Source organism: Doryrhamphus excisus, chromosome 12, assembly GCF_030265055.1.
Source record: "Doryrhamphus excisus isolate RoL2022-K1 chromosome 12, RoL_Dexc_1.0, whole genome shotgun sequence".
Taxonomy (NCBI): domain Eukaryota; kingdom Metazoa; phylum Chordata; class Actinopteri; order Syngnathiformes; family Syngnathidae; genus Doryrhamphus; species Doryrhamphus excisus.
Window position 1 is genome coordinate 15,738,786 of NC_080477.1, and position 19,809 is coordinate 15,758,594.

The 19,809-nt window shown below is 41.9% G+C and overlaps 1 protein-coding gene across 9 annotated transcripts in view; it reads right to left on the reverse strand.

Moving 5' to 3' along the window:
- spata17 (spermatogenesis associated 17) overlaps positions 1-19,809 on the reverse strand; it is an 81,608-nt gene that overhangs the window by 37,302 nt on the left and 24,497 nt on the right. For 3 of the 9 annotated variants that reach the window (XM_058088718.1, XM_058088716.1, XM_058088719.1), the window contains one exon: positions 7,971-8,792. The exons of 1 other annotated variant lie outside the window; for it this stretch is intronic. The gene's annotated coding sequence lies outside the window, so the exon portion shown is untranslated. Of the gene's footprint in view, positions 1-4,355; positions 4,445-4,530; positions 4,599-5,343; positions 5,715-6,235; positions 7,940-7,970; positions 8,793-12,972; positions 13,525-19,809 lie in introns of those variants that run through there. 5 more of the 9 variants (XR_009132215.1, XR_009132218.1, XR_009132217.1 and 2 more) reach the window with 5 other exon arrangements.

Consider the following 19,809-nt stretch of genomic DNA (forward strand, 5'->3'; position numbering starts at 1 on the left):
GAAAAGGAACGGGTCATGATCCATAGCATATCTCATCATGTGGTATCAAACATGGTGGAAGCAGTGTTATGGTGGTGTTGTTATGGATTACTGCCCTCACATTTCAGCAACTCTTTGTCACACTATATTTTGTCAATGGACAATCCTATAGCCAATAAATGTGGATATAATTTAGAATAATCTGTGTACACATTTTATAGCAGTATACATTTACTATCCACTGAATACGACTCAACAAAGCAGCTCAAGACAGTGGCCTGATCTGGATTCCCCCGAAAAGAAACTGAACCAGACATTAGAACAGAAATGATCACAAAGAAGCAAAGCATACTAGTAAGCTTAAATGAATTAATGACTGTGTGAGCCATTTTATAGGTCCAGTCATGATACTTAGAAGTCGGCGTTCTGATTTTCAACCCCAATTTAACACACTTCCTCTCTTCTGTGACCCTTTTTTTTTTAATTCTCGGCCATCTTTGGACTGCTTTTACATTGTTATCAAATCTCTTTAGGATTGTCCACTATATGATAGGATATGAAATTGACTTGTAAAGAAGACAAGTATTCACTGAGGATTTTACTAGTCAAGGTTGATTTCATATTAAGGCTGTCTGTCTGTTTGCATGTTCAAAGATATGAGCTGTGTGTATGTAACATGGTGTCTTATATCGCTACCATTCACTTGGCTGTACATATGTCACACAATCTCACTTTTTATACATGGTTATATTTGACATATGCTTAACAGGGGCCAAGGGGATTGCTCACAGTGTTGTGTGCATATGTACGTGTGTGTCTGTGTGAGTGTGTGTCTCCCTGGGCAGCAGCCGTCTGTGTTCCTGAACCAATCCAATGAAGTTGTCTGGCTGTCTGGGAATGACAGCTTCATTATCTTGTATGAAAGTGGGACAAATGGAGGCTTGTCTATGTGTATCACACCAAGTGTAAGCATGGTGAGATGAAAAAACAACATTAACACAAACACACACAGCCTGGCTGACATCCCTTGACTTGTTTTTATTTGAGTGGAAGCTTCAAAAGGTTGCAATGTTTGAAAAATGAACAAGATTTAGGAGGGAAAAATGGCTCTAAAACAGGGGTGTCCAAACTTTTTATACTGAGGGTCACATTCTGAAAAATTTTGTAGATATTTTGTTAATAATTTGGCTTATTAAATTAACCTAGCATGTTTTTGGAATGTGGGAGGAAGCCGGAGTACCCACACATGCACGGGGAGAGCATACAAACTCCACACAAAAATGCCCAAGGGTGGAATCAAACTCGGGTCTCCTGGCTGTGTGGCCTGCGTGCTCACCACTCGTCCATCATGCAGCCAAGAAGTTATATTATATATATTTTGAAAAAAAAAACCTGCAAAAAATATATTATTTGTATGAACTTTTGCCTTTTTCTTTTCAACATTTTAAAAATATTTTAAATGTACTTCCTGCAATTAGTTGGCAACTAGTCCAAAGTGTGCAGCTGGGATAGGCTCCAGCATACCCCCAACCTTAGTGAGGACAGGCAGTATAGAAAATAGATGGATCAATGTACTTTAAAAAAAAAAGCTTTCTGTGTGGGTTATTGTGTGCAGCTGCTCTACAGAAGTCCACAACTCCATAAAAAGTGTTGAATAATGAGCATTATAGGCCATCTTCAAATAATTTTCTTTTAGAATAATGTGACTTTAATTCCATAATATTATCGCTATAATAATTTTCCCCAAATTACAACGTGATCTTGTTTTGTTTATTTCTAATAACATTCCGACTTTAACCATTTCTACTCTTTTTTTAAATGTTACAACTATTTCAACTTCTGACTTGTAATTTTTCTTCTTGTAATCATGACTTTATTCATAGAATATTTTCTCTTTATTCTTGTTATAATATAACTTTGTTGTACATAACTCTAATTTTCCAAAAATGACAACTTTATTTTTACATTACAATTTCTAAGCGAAAAAATAAGCGACCCAGCATTCAAAATGGTAAGTGTTGAAAGTAAGTATAGGTTGAAAGGTCAGTTGAAAGTAAAATATAAAATGTCTGGCAACCTCAATAAATGTGAAAGTAAAAAAAAAAAGTTACACTAAAACATCACTAGCAAATTTTGTCTGAAAAACTTTCAGGCATGCAAAGTTTTTGTGTTTAGATTTTTCATTGGTTAACTTTTACTTTTTGATTTTACTTTTTTACATTTGCATGCCATGTCACAATGTTAAAAAAAAAAAATATGGGACTATATATGGGACTTGCATTGTTATTAGGGTCCTGAGGTTGTCTATACACTGTTAGGAATGGTAAAAATGTTACTTCAAGTATTGCCTGAACAGTTGCAGTACTTCCTAAGGGAAAATGTCAGAATAATGGATTGTGTTATGACTGCTATTTTCCAATCCTCCATCTGTGGGACTAGTACATTAAGTGATGGCTGTGTCTAAATGTTGATCATAGGGAGATGCTGCGTTGTTCTGGAATGAGGTGCTAGCGCGTGTGTGTGTGTGTGTGTGTGCTCATGGTGGGTGGGTGGTTGGTTGGGGGGGGGGATCCTGGCAGATGTCAAACAGTTGAAGCTTCTCGTGGCAGTGCTGACAACTCTCTTAGTAACTGTGCACCATAGGGGGGGAGACAGGTGAGCGAGTGTGTATGAGAAAAAAAAAGGGAGGGGAAACAGACGTGACCCCCCCCACCCCCTTCTACCTCTTCCCATCTGCATCCTGACATCTGACAGGGGGCATCACACCAAGCAAAGCCACTATATACAGTATGTGTGTGTGGCACATCAAGTCCGGTGGAAAGGTAATAGCATGTAAATGACCTCACATATGTCATCCATAAAAAGATGGCCATGGACACACACACACACACACACACACACACACACACACCATCTCTCTGTCTATAACACACTTGACACCCTCAGGGTTGGAGGGTCTTGGCCTCTGTCTGATATCTTTGGGTCAGTTTCTCCCACTCCTGACAGGGTCACACACCTCTTCTCTCATTATTAACCTGCGGTTACGATGCCACACGGCCCAACACTGAAGGACTGTTTTGATATGTGAGTGATGGTAACGAGGGTAAGAGAGGGCAGGGAATTGTGGGTAGAAAATTGAGACATATGGAGGAGTTTTGTATGGAGATATAGATAGATATGTTGCGTGCGTGTGTATGTGTGTCCTGGGGGGCTTTACCTATCACATTAGCAATATGACAGACTGCCCGGCCTCCTCTCTCATTTCCTGTCAATCAAGCCCACTACGTCACAAGCACACCGACAATATCTCACGTTAAAAGGGGGAAAACCATCCAATTACCGTCTTAACAGGCTGCTCATATGCTTTGGGACATTTTCACGTATATATCTGTGGACATTTAGCTCCGGTTAAAAGACACTCACCGCTTCCCATCTGCAGCCATTTGCTCGCAGCTATTTTCTATACTATATACTGTATATACAATTTCCACTTTCATTTGGAGAGGATATTATGCAAAAGCGCCTCAAGGGAGCAGAATGACGGTCATAGAAAACAGTGGATTCTTATTTGGGCTTTTGTACAAAGGAATAATGGCATGTGGCAGACTCAATATTAATTATCTGTTGACAGGCATTCCTGGACTCAAGTTTTATAAAAACTATATGACAGTATTATTCAATGTGAGTGTGTGGTCAGTGTCTGATATATTGTGTGTGTATTGAACGCAGCACCGTAATACCGCACTGGTATTGTATGGTGCGGGTGTAGGTGTACCTAACAAAGTGTGTCTGTCTAGTGGTGCATATGTTTATGTGTATACCCCCCCCGACTTGCCCATAATTTCCTCAAGCCCTCTACACCAACAGCTGTCTCCACTCATTTACATACACTCTCCTCCGACTGATGGAGTTTGCCATAAGTTTCCTGTGCATGTGAATATGGGAAAGAAACGGAAAGGGAATAGGAAAGGGAATGGCAACAATATCCTCCTTCACTGGGTTCTGTGTAAAAGACACATGCAAAAAAACATGGCATCGACTGTCCTCCAAGCACCAATTTTGCAGATCTCTGTTTGAAAGATACCAGAATCTGACTCCCTGACTTGGATGTTAAGTAAAAATACACATTATATATGTTAAAATTTTGATTTGTGGATAAGCAATTGCTGGTACAAAATAAGGTTGAGGGCTGCACGGCGGACCGAGTGGTTCGCGCGCGGACCTCACAGCTAGGAGACCTGGGTTCTATCCCACCCTCGGCCATCTCTGTGTGGAGTTTGCATGTATCTCCGTGCATGCGTGGGTTTTCTCCAGGTACTCCGGTTTCCTCCCACATTCCAAAAACATGTTAGGTTAATTGGCGACTCCAAATTGTCCACATTGTTAATAATAATTGTCTATATGTGCCCTGTGATTGGCTGGCGACCAGTCCACGGTGTACCCCGCCTCTCGCCCGAAGACTCTCCTGCGAATAAGTGGTAGAAAATGAATGAAAATAAATAAAGTTGAAATGGCTCCACTTTGGCTAAAACAGTAAAAAAGTGAACCCACCAATTATGAGTCGTGAGAACAGTCAGTAGATCCCAAATTAGAAGAGAAACCGGTGAGCTTTCCACGCTCTAAACAAGTCATATACACACAGGAAATGTAATACAAACAGATCAGGGTTTGGAAACGTTTCATGTACAAAAAATGCTTACACGTTAGCAGGTAAGTGTGACTTCAAAGAATGTGCAGCAGCTTTAGAAAAATAAAAAAATCTAGATTTAAACATGGTAAGCTAGTCTGAGGAGAGGATCACTCTCCTTCTCTAAACTGCATTGTTTTCGCACAACCAACCACAAACAATGGCTGACCAAAAGACTACCTGACAATAACAGTAATAAGGTGACCCAGTAAGGTCTATATGGACTGATTAAGTCCAAGTATGGACACTATTGTCTTCTTTTGTCTGTGACCTTGACAAAGTTTCCCCTGGCAGCCAGTCAGCATTCTCCCTTGTACCTTTTCTCTGCTCTCTCTACTGTCTCCTGCCTCTCTCCACCAATTGTTTCCTTTTGTTTCGTCCTCCATTTCTGTGGCAGCGGGTCCCGTCCATCAATACAAGACTGTCAGTCACTGGAGTGACAATTGGCAGCTGTCGATACAGCGACCGGGGACGGCCGTCTATATTCAAGACTTCAAGTGGTGAAATACTATCAGCTGCCAATACACACACATCCACGTGGCACGTGGCATGTACTGGTGCTCCAAACATCACACATACATTATTCTCTATGCACCCAAATCACACCGGCTCATCGCTGATGCAGGGAAATTTGATTTGGTAGCAACAAGATTTGATCAGATGTGGAAACAAAGAACCACCTTCTGACTTTTCCATCTATACAGGCACAGAGGCTATCATGCACCATGCACACAGACATGCATGCAAGGAAGCAGGCAGACATGCTAACACTGGCTCCCCCTGCTGGAGACCTGTAAGACCTTTGGTAATGATACTGAGGTGCATTAACATTCATTAATTGATTCAATCATCCATGTAGTCATTTAATCACTCCTCCCACTTTCTACCAACCTTTTAGCTTTACTTCCTTTCTTTACTTCTTGCAGTCGCCGCATTTTACTGCCGCATGACTTGTATCCTTGAAGCCTTCCTTCATCTCCTGCCTCCTCGTCTCCACCCCCACTTAGACAGTATACGCTCTTTCGAAGCATCTGCTGCCGCTTTACAGCTTCAGATGTAAAAAGGTGAAAAGTTGTAGTTAACCTTTTTGTGATGGATCGGGTAATGGACACGTGCAGTCTCCAGACACTTCATTAGGTACACCTGCACAATCAGGAATCCTTTGCATTGTGGTTAATAAATACTGTATATTGTTAAATACATACCTCCACAGCTATCTCTATATTTAATTTAAATTTTGGAATTGGAATCAAAATTGTCCAAAATCTATGTCTGAAGTTGATGGTAACATATTTTTTCCATTTTGTCCAAGTTGAAGCAAAAGATACTTGTATTTGGTTGTCACGGTTCTCTTGTCTTAATTTGAATACAAAACTTATAGAAACAGAAGTGTTTCTTACAATATGAAATGTACATAATATTACCCATTGTTTGCATAAAAAGTACAGTGCATCATTCTAAAATCATCAAAAAATTAATTTTTAAAGTGAAGAGTGCAGATAAAATACTTTCAGTTGTCCCATGCATGAATAGAAGCATTTTTCAGCCTGGATTTGAACATTGCTAAAGTTGAGAATTGTCACACAGCTTCTCGAAAAGAAGCGGAGCGGTTTTAAAGTCTATTTGAGCGACAAGAAGCCAGTGCAGAGATCTAAGTACTGGAGGGGTACTGGACTTAAGAGTTTCAAAGTGATGAAACAATGTGGGCCACAGACAATGATTTCAGTTTTGTCTGAGTTTAGCTGGGGAAAATTGTTTTACATCCACACACTGAATTGTATGCAGTGACAAAGTGACTTTGCAGGACCTTGTTCAGCTGATCAGATCAGTGACAAGTACATCTGTGTAGTTGTGGTAGGCAGCTTATTATTACCTGGCCTGAAGGAAGCATGTAGAGACTGTACAATATGGGTCCCAGGATTGAGCCATGGGGAATGCCACTTCATTTAGACACTAGCCATTTCATTTGAGACACAGCTTACCAATTCCAACAAAGTCGTTCCTGTCATTTTTTCTTCTTCTATGGTTTGGTGTGTCACATGGTTCTGTCTGGGTGTCAGCCCAGTGATCCGTTTCCGTCTGGATGCAATTTAAAATTAGTAATTATTTTTCCAACATGCCCAAAAATATCTTAGGAGCGTTCTTGTGTGGACAGGGCCTCAGACTGCAGATGATTTCTTTGATTTTTTTTTTTTGTCAATGACAGGTTTGAAATATGTCAGCTGGAGATGTCGAAGTGGCTTTTGTTGTGGAAATGATTGCATTTTTATACCTTGAACTTCTTCATGAAAACCTATTGCAGTTAAACTAGAGAGTTTGTTGATATCAACATCCATCATCACCCTTTTTAAAATACAGTTGAAATATAATTACAAAATATTGACGGGGAGTGGTGCATGGTCCAAGGAAGAACCCATTATCTTTTGACGAGGATCTGGATAAAGGTGCTGATATAGGAACCTATTTTCACCGTCCACACCGCAGAATCATAATAGCAGCACCCATCTGTTTGTCATCCTCCATAAAGCAGGAAGTAACCTGCTGACTAATTAAGAAATACATGCTCCAGTTTGGCCTTGGTAAAGGTCTTCACTTTATCTTTTTACATTGGCTTGTTAAAGCATTGCTTAAACAAGAGAGGTTATGGTAGTTTAAGACGTGTATTCCACATTTCATGCAAGACTGTATAGGTATTTGATCAAAGTGACTAAGCATCTAAAGTACTGATGTCAACAGACTAAATGTTCCACATAACCCACTCTAAGAAAGAGCTTTGAGGCCCACTAAAGAGCCAGGCAGCAACACAAGTACAAAGAAACATTTTAGCAGACGGTAGGGTCCAACGCTACAAGAGGAAATGATCATTTCCTTTGTAAAATGTTCTCAGGCGGTGCACTTGATGACGATGACAGACGCCACAGAGAAAATGTAGAGCAGCAGATTAGAAAGATCTATCCTGGCAGGCGCTGCATGGGAAAGGGCAACAAATGCGTATCCGCTCGCTCACTCGCTTTTTGCGCACATGGCATCCATCCGTCTGAGAAATGTGATTACAAATGAGAGTGTGAACGAGCGAGCCGAGCACCACAGCTGGCATGGCATCTGGCTTGGCATATCGCTGCCCAGCCTCGCTCGCCGCCTGCACCACGCTCTAATGTGGCTGTCGACAAGCCCATTAAGAAGCCATTACTAAACGCTCTGTCTCTGCTAAGCCTTCCAGGCCTTAGAGCGCAGGCCTGCGGGAGTGCCAGCGACATGAAGAGGGAGGGTGGGCTGGAGAAAAAGAAAGAGGGAAGAAACAAAACACTAAAGTCGTGGGGTGGGAACAAGGTAATCTTTTATCCACACATACGGTCACTCGAACTTGTGCAAATTGTATGTATATTCTACTGTATTGTATTATACTGTATTACGGAAAAATTTAATTTTCTATCACTCAGCAAGTATGAATCCCCTTTTCCTTGACCTGGGCCTTTTTCTGGAAATAACTTTCTTCAGCCTTCTGATTGCTCGAACCCAGCAGTCAGGGTTACATTACCACCTGATGCTATGGCAGGCGATGTAAACATTAGGTGCATTTCATATTGTCAATATTAATACTGCTGGAATGTTAATGAACATTTTGTAAAAGTAGGATTTTAAATATGCCATCCATCTATCCATCCATTTTCTATGCCGCTTATCCTCATTATGGCTATCCTCATTATTAGCCTATCCCAGCTGACTTTGGATGACAGGCGGGGTACACTCTGGACTGGTCACCAGCCAATCACAGGCCACATATAGACAAACACCCTTTCACACTTTTTGAATATGAATTAACATAATTGCATAAATGTATACAATAAATGCTAGATGATATTAGATGTTAAACTAAATAAAACAGATACATTAATGTAAAGGGCCTGCTCAAGACAGTATCTGATTGCTGGTGGTTAGGAAATGTTTGTGAACCTGCTGTTAGGCTTCTTCTGGATGCTCCCGTACCCCCGTGCGTGTGAAATATGAGGCTGGATGGACATGGGACCTTTATGCTGTTCTCCTGCAGCAACACTGTTGAGGTCCTTTAATGCTAATGTTCTCTGTAGAGATCCCGAGACATTGTTGGAGCATCCTGAAGTGCATTCTGTGAAGAAAATTACAGATATCTGTTAGGAAATCTGTAATTGTGCACATTGATGTGTGTTGTTACAAAAGACACTTTTTAAGTAAAAATAGACTTTTTTATCAACATGTCCACTCAGTTGGCATGTATTACTACTATTGCTATGACTTGACTTGGGTTTCTGTTTAAGTCCTGGAATGTCACTGGCTGGCTTTTCATCAGTATAGCTGCAGCATTGATTGGTATGTCACAGTGTGTGTGCATGTTGAGACTTTTAACAGCGAGAAAATAAATATAAATGTAAATGGGAGCAGCTCCAGGATGCTGGTTCTGCTGTCAATCCTTGTATATATATGTATGTACGTATATGTATGTTATATATGAGACTCGGCTGTCAACATTACCAGCAGCAGACTAATGAAGAGTGGCTGAGTTTGTAAACAAACAAAAATAAATAAACAACTGACCCCCTTGTCTGCTGTGTTAAAAAAGCTCACTCAGAAAATCTACACTAAAGCCTTACCAGACATAAAACTACCAAATGGTGCACTGAAACCTGTGTCTGGATTACAACCTGTTTTCCTAACCGATGTCTTAGATTAAATAAGCGTGTCTGATGCCAGAAGAAATATCAAACATCTTGCTTGGCACATGCAGAGACAGACGTAGAAATACAAGATCAGATTACAAGAAGACGACCACAGATGGTAACAAAAAAGGAGACCAGAGAGAGATTTTGTAGCAGAGTGGGTGTTAGTTGGAAACGAGTGCAAAGTTTTGATGAAGGACAAACTAATGTCAGGGACTGAGGCTGTTCCAGCTTCCTGCTCCGCGGCTAGCACATGTGATCTCGCCTGTCACTCACACTACATCGCCATGACAATCATTGTGGTGCCGACGCCCGGGGGCGGGAACAAGCCTGTCCTTGTAACAAACAGTGGCCCTCCGTGATCTGACGCCGACAACTGCCATGAAGGCGGTGCGCACAATAGACAAACGAACCCACTGCTATCACATGAACACATCGGCAAAACAGCATCAAAGTTCATATAATTCTCGTTACTTGCTACATTCTCTTCTTAGGAGCAATTATTTCATACATTCATTTGCTTGTAGCATCAAGCAGTCCACGGCGTACCCGAGTGAAGATAAGTGACATGGGTGGATGGATGAATGGTATGTATTCATTATGTACATTCAGTTTTGTGTGTGCTGTGCTCACATATTATTATACTGTATGTATGACAGAGGAGTGGGAGCGGCAGAGAGAGGCGCACTTGGCGTTTTTGTGTACGTTAGCCACAGGGCAGGGAGCAGGGACTTGTCAAGCTGTGGAAGAGATGGCAAAGTGGACGGTGATGCCAGCCCTCTGTGACAGCTCTTTCACACACACATACTGACACACAAAAAAAAAATGCACGCTTGAACCACCACCCCTCAAACCTACCCTCGCGCACACACTAGAGCTGTGAAAGCTGGGATGCAGCAGGAAAACAAGACTGGTGGAATCTCCCTTTAACTGGAGGCCGATTGGTGTGTGTGAGTGTGTGTGGGAGGGGGTGAGGTGGGCTTGCGGGGAGGTAGGGCGGGGGTTCAAAGTGTCACATCAATTTGTGGCTGCGCTGTTTCTGAAAGAGGCTAACCCTACTGCCACTTGAGTTTAGCACAACAGTGCAAAACATACTGGCAGGCAGGACACATACAGTACACACACACACGCACACACACACACACACACACTGTATAATTGCAGAGCTGGAAAAAAGAAAGCTTCACCAAATTTCGAACTACTTCAAACTGACCAGGAACACTTTTGTCATATTGAATCACAACAGCAACTGAAGTTCGGCTTAGTTTTATCCCTGCCGAAAAACCAAAAACCGTTCCTAATCAAAAGACATCCTTGTTGACAAAATCTATGACGAAATGAACTGACGCTTTCCTCAATTTCGTCTTGTGGACGGTTCAGCTCAAATTAGGAATACATCCAATCACAGCTACATGTGGGGGAAAGAGAGGAGATCCAACCAGTGTAAAAATAATACCATATGCTGCAATATAAAAAGAAGTTACACGCTGCAATATGTCTGGGAGATTGAGAAGAATAGACATATGGACATATTTCATAATTGATGCTATGGAGAACAAGATACTGTGGAAACATAACTAACTTCAAGCGGCATCTGCAGACAAAGTGAAGTGAAGAGAAGTGACAATTTGCACAATAAGCTGTTATTATTTTCACATGTTCTGTTTACTGCAGTTTTTAATGTTGAGAAAAGCAGCTGCCTTATAAACGCCTGCCCATAATGCAGAGTTGATTTATTACTCATAATATTAGTCATATTAGTCAAAGGCTGCATGGCGACCCGAGTGGTTAGTGCGCAGGCCTCACAGCTAGGAGACCCGAGTTCAATTCCACCCTCAGCCATCTCTGTGTGGAGTTTGCATGTTCTCCCCGTGCATGCATGGGTTTTCTCCGGGTTTTCCGGTTTCCTCCCACATTCCAAAAACATGCTAGGTTAATTGGCGACTCCAAATTGTCCATAGGTATGAATGTGAGTGTGAATGGTTGTTTGTCTATATGTGCCCTGTGATTGGCTGGCGACCACTCTCACCTGAAGACAGCTGGCACAGAAACCCCCTGGGACCTTCTTGAGGATAAGCAGTAGAAAATGAATGAATGAATATTAGTCATATAATATTATTATGCAATATCTGACATTTAAAAAATAATTTTTAATTTCAGGTCAAATAACATTATTATGCAATATCTGACATATTTAAAAAAAAAAATAATTTCGGGTAAAATAACATAACGCTAAGGTTAGAGTGAAATTATCGACTTGAAATTAAATGTCATACTTAAGAATCCTGCTATTAAATGACAGTAATGTTATGTACAATACTACCCAACACTGCATATGCACATACATTAGGTTAAATGAATTGAAAGAGAACTAGATGAATAGTTTCTGCAAATATATCAAATAATTTCCCAGAAATATGTATAGCTGCTGCTGAGAACCCCCTAGGGGTGAACTGGCTAGGGCCCCCAGACCACTTAAACCACACGTCCCCATTAACAGGCTCCCAGATATCATTTTGCTCCCTGGGGAACAGGTGTGTTCCAACTCCTCTTTTTGTCTCGCTCAAATATACCACGCCCCTACCTCCTCGTCATGATGCTCCTCAATATATGAGATTGATTTACTCTGGGACGGACTCCTCTCCCTCCCTTTCTCTTGCCTTTTCTCTCTCTCATTCTGGGCAAACTGAAACCAATTAGTGAGCAGAGCACTTGTAGCGGAGAATGTAGGGCAAGCGAGGAGTAATAAAAAAGTATTGACTTTTCGGCGACTGTACGCAGCGTGAAAGGGGTGCCGCGGCCTTGTCCGACATGAAAGGAGCGCCATTAATTTCACTTATTTCACCCGGGCCCCTGTCAGGAGGCCCTAATGCGTCCCATGCACACTTCTCGCATGCAGCCACCGCTCAAGACAGCACACCATGCAGCTCTAGCCTGCTTACCAAATGAGTTGACATTAAACATCTAACCAAGAGAGAGGGGGTTGCAAGAGAAAAGAGTAATTTCTAATTCCCTGCTTGAGGCCGGCCTTTCATACGAAGCTAATTTTTCCACCAGCCCCACCTCCTCCTATTGATTTTTACCCTCACATCAAGGCCTGCTTTGGTGGAAATTGACCTACAGTACCAAAACAATGACACTTTTGGTTCAACTTTAGGTGATTAAGAGTCAATGAACCCTAACTCCTATTGGGCTTTCCTACCCAATGATTTAGTAGAGTATGACTTTACTAAAGATGTAGACTGACTGTCTAGTTGGTCCATCAGGGGTTTATACGCCACATTTTGAACTGAAAGCTGGCATTTTCCTTACAACACAACAGCATGAAAACATTCATTCATTCATTCATTTTCTACCGCTTATCCTCACGAGTGTCACGGTCGGGCTGGAGCCTATCCCAGCTGTCAGGGTACACCCTGGACTGGTCGCCAGCCAATCACAGGGCACATATAGACAAACAACCATTCACACTCACATTCATACCTATGGACAATTTGGAGTCACCAATTAACCTAGCATGTTTTTGGAATGTGATAGGGAACCGGAGTACCCAGAGAAAAACCGGGGAGAACCACACAAAAACCACACAGAGATGGAATTGAACTCGGGTCTCCTGGCTGTGTGGCCTGCGTGAAAACCACTCGTCCGCCGTGCAGCCCCAGCATGAAAACAAAAATAAGAAAAATTGTGAATGTTGGCCAATCTTTTGTTTATAATGCTACTCCTGCTCATGGGGCTGGCCCCCCAAAAAGTATGAATGCATTATAAAGGAGTGTGTTTGCATGTATTCATATGTGCATGTGTGTGTCAAAGAGAGTAGCTGTGTGTGTGTGTGTGTGTGTGTGTACAGGAAGGAGGGAAGAGTGAGAGGCTATCGGCAGACAGAAACTAATCAGTGTGTGTGAGATAAGAAAGCAGCCTTTATGGTGTATGGTAATCATCCACCACCACTCCTCTTGGCCTGCCACCACCATGCATAATCACCACGACTTATTCACATGATTGATGAAATATGCGTCTGTGAAATCTGAGCTGCTTTTGTTATCATCCTGGTTTTTCTCGTAGAGCCCCGACACCCCTTGTGTCTTTCCATTTCTTCCAATCGCTCTTGTCGTCTTCAACCTCTGTGCACATCTCCTCCTCCTCCGCAGTGGCAAAAGACGTCTAGGAATATGTACAAACAAGAAATTACACACACAGCACGGGGTCCCTCTTGAAGCACTGTTCCCTTCCGCTGTAGTGATACCATGTATGAGAATGAAGGGGGAAATGAGGGTTAGGAAGAAGGGGGAAATTTAAAAGGAAAAGATAAAAGTGTCGATCAAAGGGACGCTAGAGTGGAATGAGCTGGATACAGAGCTTTTGTCATTGACATATCGTACCAGACGAATGTTTCAACAGTGGGACACCACTTGAACACAAAGCAACAGCATGTCCACTTGAGGACACAACAATGGTGACTATTCTCAGACACAGAAGAGGTGAAGTCAGCCCTCACAAAAATTGTATTATATCTTCTTATGGAGCAATACTATGGAAAGGAGAGTAGTCAGTGTATAAGCTCCTCCATGATGACATCAATGTTGAATGTGAGACACCTTCTGCTATATCACCTTCCCCTTCAAAATCAAGTCATCTTGGAGATTCATGTTTCCCTTAAAGAACCACAGATCCTAAGTGACAGCATCACTCATTTAGCTTGATGTACTCTTTTGGCTACCACCAACACCACAATAGCTGCATGTAGGGGAAAAAAACAACTCTGGAAACAGCTCAGCAGAATACAGCAGGATGTAAAGAACATAAATCTAATGTCAAGAGGTAGTCCAAACATCATACAGACATGCAAAGCACAAATAATAATCTGAGAGCTAGCAAAGGCAATGGTGAAACTGATTGCCAATCAATGCCAAATGCACTCAAAGTATCCACGATGATAAGTGACTAAATAAGTCTTGGACAGGAAATGAAGGTGGAAACGTGTATTTCTTCATAGAACAATGGCATGAATAGAGTGAGCCCTTTCATATAGTCTCTTTGTCTTGGTTGGTGGAAGCAGGGCTGGTAGCATACACGCAGTGCAGAAGAGTGCAGCCTCGTGAGGAGCAATGCAAATTAGCACAGTAGTAATTAAATTAGCAGATTGCAGAATATATTTATATTTGTCTTATGACACCGCTGGTGTAATATTAATTAACTAATTAATTCATTTTCTACCTCTTATCCTCACAAGGGTCGCGGGTGTGCTGGAGCCTATCCCAGCTGTCTTCGGGTGAGAGGCGGGGTACACCCTGGACTGGACTGGTCGCCAGCCAATCACAGGGCATATATAGACAAACAACCATTCAGACTCACATTCATACATATGGACAATTTGGAGTTGCCAATTAACCTAGCATGTTTTCGGAATGTGGGAGGAAGCCGGAGTACCCGGAGAAAACCCACGCATGCACGGGGAGAACATGCAAACTCCACACAGACATGGAGGGTGGAATCGAACTTGGGTCTCCTAGGTGTGTGGCCTGCGCGCTAACCACTCGCTGTGCAGTGGTGTAATATTCAGTGGATTGTAAATATATACTGCTGTCTAGTCTACAATATATTAGTATATTTCCGTGAGTATTGTTCCTTGAGAAGATATACACTAGTAAAAAACAAATACAATCTTATAGATGGATCAGAGGGAAGAGGAATCTTGGAAAGAAAGCTTCTTCTATGTTTAGATTGCACGTCAGAGAAAGTTGGAGGCAGAAACCGCGGTTTAGATTAAGATTGGGGCTGGTGAATTAAGGACCCCCAGCCTGAGGGTGCTGTTACATATCAATAATGAGAAACTGGGAAGAGGAGAATGAGGTGGAGCTGGGGAGGTGTGGGGGTCGTCTTTGCTCCTCGCCGCACACCTTAGATTAAATATGCACAATTCCAATGCAAAATGGGATAGGAGCCGGCGAGGCCCACGTACACTTCTAATCCCCTGCGCTGGAGTTGTTTCAGGCGGGGTTAACAGGCTCATCAGTCAACACAGGCTGCTTAACACAGGACATCAATGCCATTTGCACATTTAAGTGTTTGTGATTGCTTCGCTTTACAGATCACACTGACACGGCAACACCCCCCCCACACACACACACACACAAACACACAAGCACACTGGCTGGCAATAAGTGGCACATACTTATAGAAACATACACATGCTGTAGCAAACCTCTACTAGTAAATGTAAAAGTCTTCAAACAGACGGATCATATGCCAATGCAAATGTAAGCAGACAAGAGTGTACTGTACTTTCATATTTACTGCATATACGGCGATTCAGCTTTCAAAAATCTTTGACCAACATATTGTTTATGGACTGGCTGTCATCTGTCTCGAGTGAATGCTGTTTGATAGCACATACACTACATGCACTATACATGTTCTCTGAGACCGGGGTAGCAGATTGTGAGCGGTCAGAAGGGGAAGGAAGAGAGAATGATGACAGGAGATGGAGATAGGCAGTGATTAGACCACACTACGTATGGACTATGGTTCAGTGGAGCATATCAATGCACAGGCGCAGGCAGCCCATTAATGCACAAACACCCAGATCTCAACATGTTTGAATCCTCTTTGTACACTATGACTATAACCATGACGTGAGGACATTGCATTTTAGACAATAACATTACAGCTGCAGTTTCTTCAGAAGGGTTGAACTGAATTCACAATTCAAATTCACAATTTGGATGTCATAAAATCTTTTTTACTTAAAAAATACTTTTTCCGGGGCTGCACGGTGACGAGTGGATAGCACTCAGGCCTCACAGCTAAGACACCCGAGTTCAATTCCACCCTCGGCCATCTTTGGAGTTTGCATGTTCTCCCCGTGCATGTGTGGGTTTTCTCCAGGTACTCCGGTTTCCTCCCACATTCCGAAAACATGCTAGGTTAATTGGTGACTCCAAATTGTCCATAGGTATGAATGTGAGTGTGAATGGTTGTTTGTCTATATGTGCCCTGTGATTGGCTAGCAACCAGTCCAGGGTGTACCCCGCCTCTCGCCCCAAGACAGCTGTCATAGGCTCCAGCACCCCCCGCGACCCTCGTAAGGATAAGCGGTAGAAAATAAATTAATGAATGAAAATACTTTTTCCAAAAGAAGATCATTCTATTCCATCCAAAAAGGTCAGAAATTGCCAAAGTTGATCTGTTCTCGTCACGTCAACAGCTTTGAGTATAATTACTGAACTCTTATGCCATCCATTCACTCAAGTGACAAGGAAGCATTACAGTTAATCATAATCCAGATTGCACATTTTGAGTCCTACACGTGTGTCCGTGATCGTTATCCCGCTTGCTGAAGGCCTCTCAGAGTAAAACGCCACCATTATGGAGGCAAAGTGCGGGCTAATTGAAAAACACACACTCCTGAGTAGGCAGGAGTACGATAGGGGGAATGTTTTACGACTGTGTAAATGAAGGGGGCTGCAGAGTTTTACGCACGCTGTAAAATTATTATGGAGAATTAGCGTTCTTTCTTTCCCACCGCAGTAACCTGTACACGGCGGATGAAAGATGGATGGACGTGTTACCGCAGGAAATGTATACACTGTCGGGAACATAATAAAAGTAGACATGCCTTCAAGCATTAGCTGCACCCTCCTCCTGCCCTATACCAATATACATTATCCATACTAGTATTTCATATTCAGGTATTAATTGTGGAAGGATATTGCTCCCTATAAAATATCCTCCATATATTGCATATGAGACATTATAGCTTCTTATAGTGGGCCAGCATGCATTGCAGGCACTTACTTTTGTTTATGAATTTAATGCATTGCATGGCTGTGCAAACGGGTTCTGCTGTGCACTGCAGCCGTGATTCTAGTCAGACGTTAGCTTTTGAAAGTGGTGATGGATGCCAGTCTAATGCGAGCGGAAGGATATGCTGGAAGCACAGACAAACACAGACGTGACCACTCAGTCTAGTGTATTTGATGAGCACGTGGCCTCCTAATTAGCAATCTTTTATGGTTACAGGCAGTACCGCTAGTGACACAGCTAATAACACAACCACAAAATTAGCATAGGCATACCCCATATCTGCATTTGCAATTGTCTCATTATTCATGAAAGAACATGGTAAAGCTGTAATAACAAATGTTGGTGTAAAAATGTCATTTTTTCTGCAAAGTTAATCTGATGAGCTAATGATTAGCTAATCTGTTATTTTACCTGGACCACAGAATGTGAGAATAATCAAATATTTGAGAGATGAGCCCCTCATAAGATTAATTTTCAAGTGCTGGGTTTTCATGACGTCCCAGGAAATAACCTCCTTCCCCGTGCCTCTGATCTGCCCCCAGCTTGATGAGTATACTTGGGGTGACATGTATAGACTCACCATTAACATAGGGCTGCTTCGGAAAAATGCAGGATACACTACACATCTTAACTCTTGGGTGTTGAGGACCTCACAGGCGCGGAAAATGTGTCAGTCATTCAAAGCAGTTTGGTAAGCTAACACTGGTATTAAGTCATTGCTTCGAAAGGCCTACCCAGGCCTGACTTTTCCCTCTGGATGATCCATGATGGCAACGTTCTTGAGGTGGACTAAAACATCTTTTTTGGGGGGAATGGGACATTATTTGCTGTGTGCATTGTTAGTAAATTGCAACTGTCTGAAGGTAAATGGTGAAATATGAGGTATACATTTCATTACATTTAACTTGGTTTGCTAAATTTCTAACTTTTGAATTACCCTTGAAACTTGGCCAATTTGACTGTTTACAAATCTGGTTAGAAAACAGATAAGCCAGAAAGGAAAATCATCATAATATATAACTTCTTACTGCTCTTAGATTACAAGTAAATATGCTGAAGTGTTACTGAAAACATCGGGGTATTATTATAGTTTGATGGTGAAAGTTTTCTACGATACAATAAAATAAAATAATGCAAAAATCCTCCCAAACCAAAGGTTAAAAACCTCTGAAACTCATTTCAAGTTTCGGGATCCATTATATTCATTTAGACTATTACATAAATGTAAAGTATAGTAAGATATAACAAGGTCTTAGTTCAAGACAGTAAACAGAGGGGTATTTCCAAGAAGCTGATCATTGAAGAGGGACCCGAGTAATGAGGGCAAGGACACATGTACGATAGATAAAAGGACGAGCCTGCACAGCACCCTTTGGTGGAAGACGAGGCCATTGAATTCCTGGAGAGGTGGGGACTGTCATCATTGTGATGATGTGGACGCCTGTAAGTCGTGACAGGACAAGCCATATTAACACTGACAGACTTTCTTGCTGTGACACAGATGGGTATGGTAAATAAAAGGTCCAGGAGTCATGGGCTATTTCCAGAGCTGTAATGGTCAAGCCACAGAGGCAGAGCCAGCAAAAATTGGGATATGCTAATGACGGGACTTGAGGCTACAAAGCAAGGCTTAAGGTGATGATTACAAGCAGAGTAGGGTAATGTGGCAGGGTGGTTGATAGGGCTGCGGCCCGGATTTGAAAATAATTAGGAGCATGGCTGGATAGCATAGCCAGATAATGTGTCTGGGGGGGGGCTTAGGGTGGGGGTTGCATGGCCTGGCACAGTATGAAGATGATGAGTATCAAGGCTGAGCTGTCCACTCCATCGGCCCTCTGAGCTGTGACAAAAAGCTCTGCTGGCTCTCGCTGTAGCTGGGGGTGCTTCCAACGATAGGAGTTGTGCGCTAATTACCCCAGTCAGAGAAGAGAGAGCGCAAACAGAGACAGCAAGAGGCACACGAGGATGAAGCCACAGAGAGAAATGAACATAAAAATGTAGTTACAAAGGCTATGAGTCACATTTAGGACAGTTCTATGCTTTAAACTTTGTGGGGACAGTTTAAGGAAGGCCCATTTATGTTCCATACCCAATTTTCCAGTCTAAAAAGTCAAATTTTTAATCATCAGAGTTTGGCTGGTCCGTACCCCTGAATGTCGTACAATGCAAACATCAACTTAGAATGGAACAGAATGGAACACAAATGCCCCACAAAAGAAACACACAGTTTAGTTCAATATGTGAAAAATCAAAATAGTTTGTAAATAAATTGTTGTGTCATTGTTTAGATATTTGAGCTGTCAAAAAAGCAAAAAAAAAAAATTGTGTCAAAGCAAAAATTATGCTTGAAAATCTCATATCCCTTTTCTAGTTGACATCTGATATTTTCCTGAAACTTACCTATGTTCTACTGCTGATTACTAAAGAACAGAAAAAGGTAGAAACCAACTTTTTTTTTCTGATGAAAGACGGGAGTGTAATAATTCTTTTGGTAGGTTCCATGTTTATATAACCATAGAACACAATATTTTGTGTGCCTTGAAAGATCAGTCAAACCATCTAAAATGGCCGATATTGAAAGGGTTGTCTTTTGAAAAAGGTTGAAGGAGTTAATTGCCACACAAACGTAAAAAGAAGTTAATC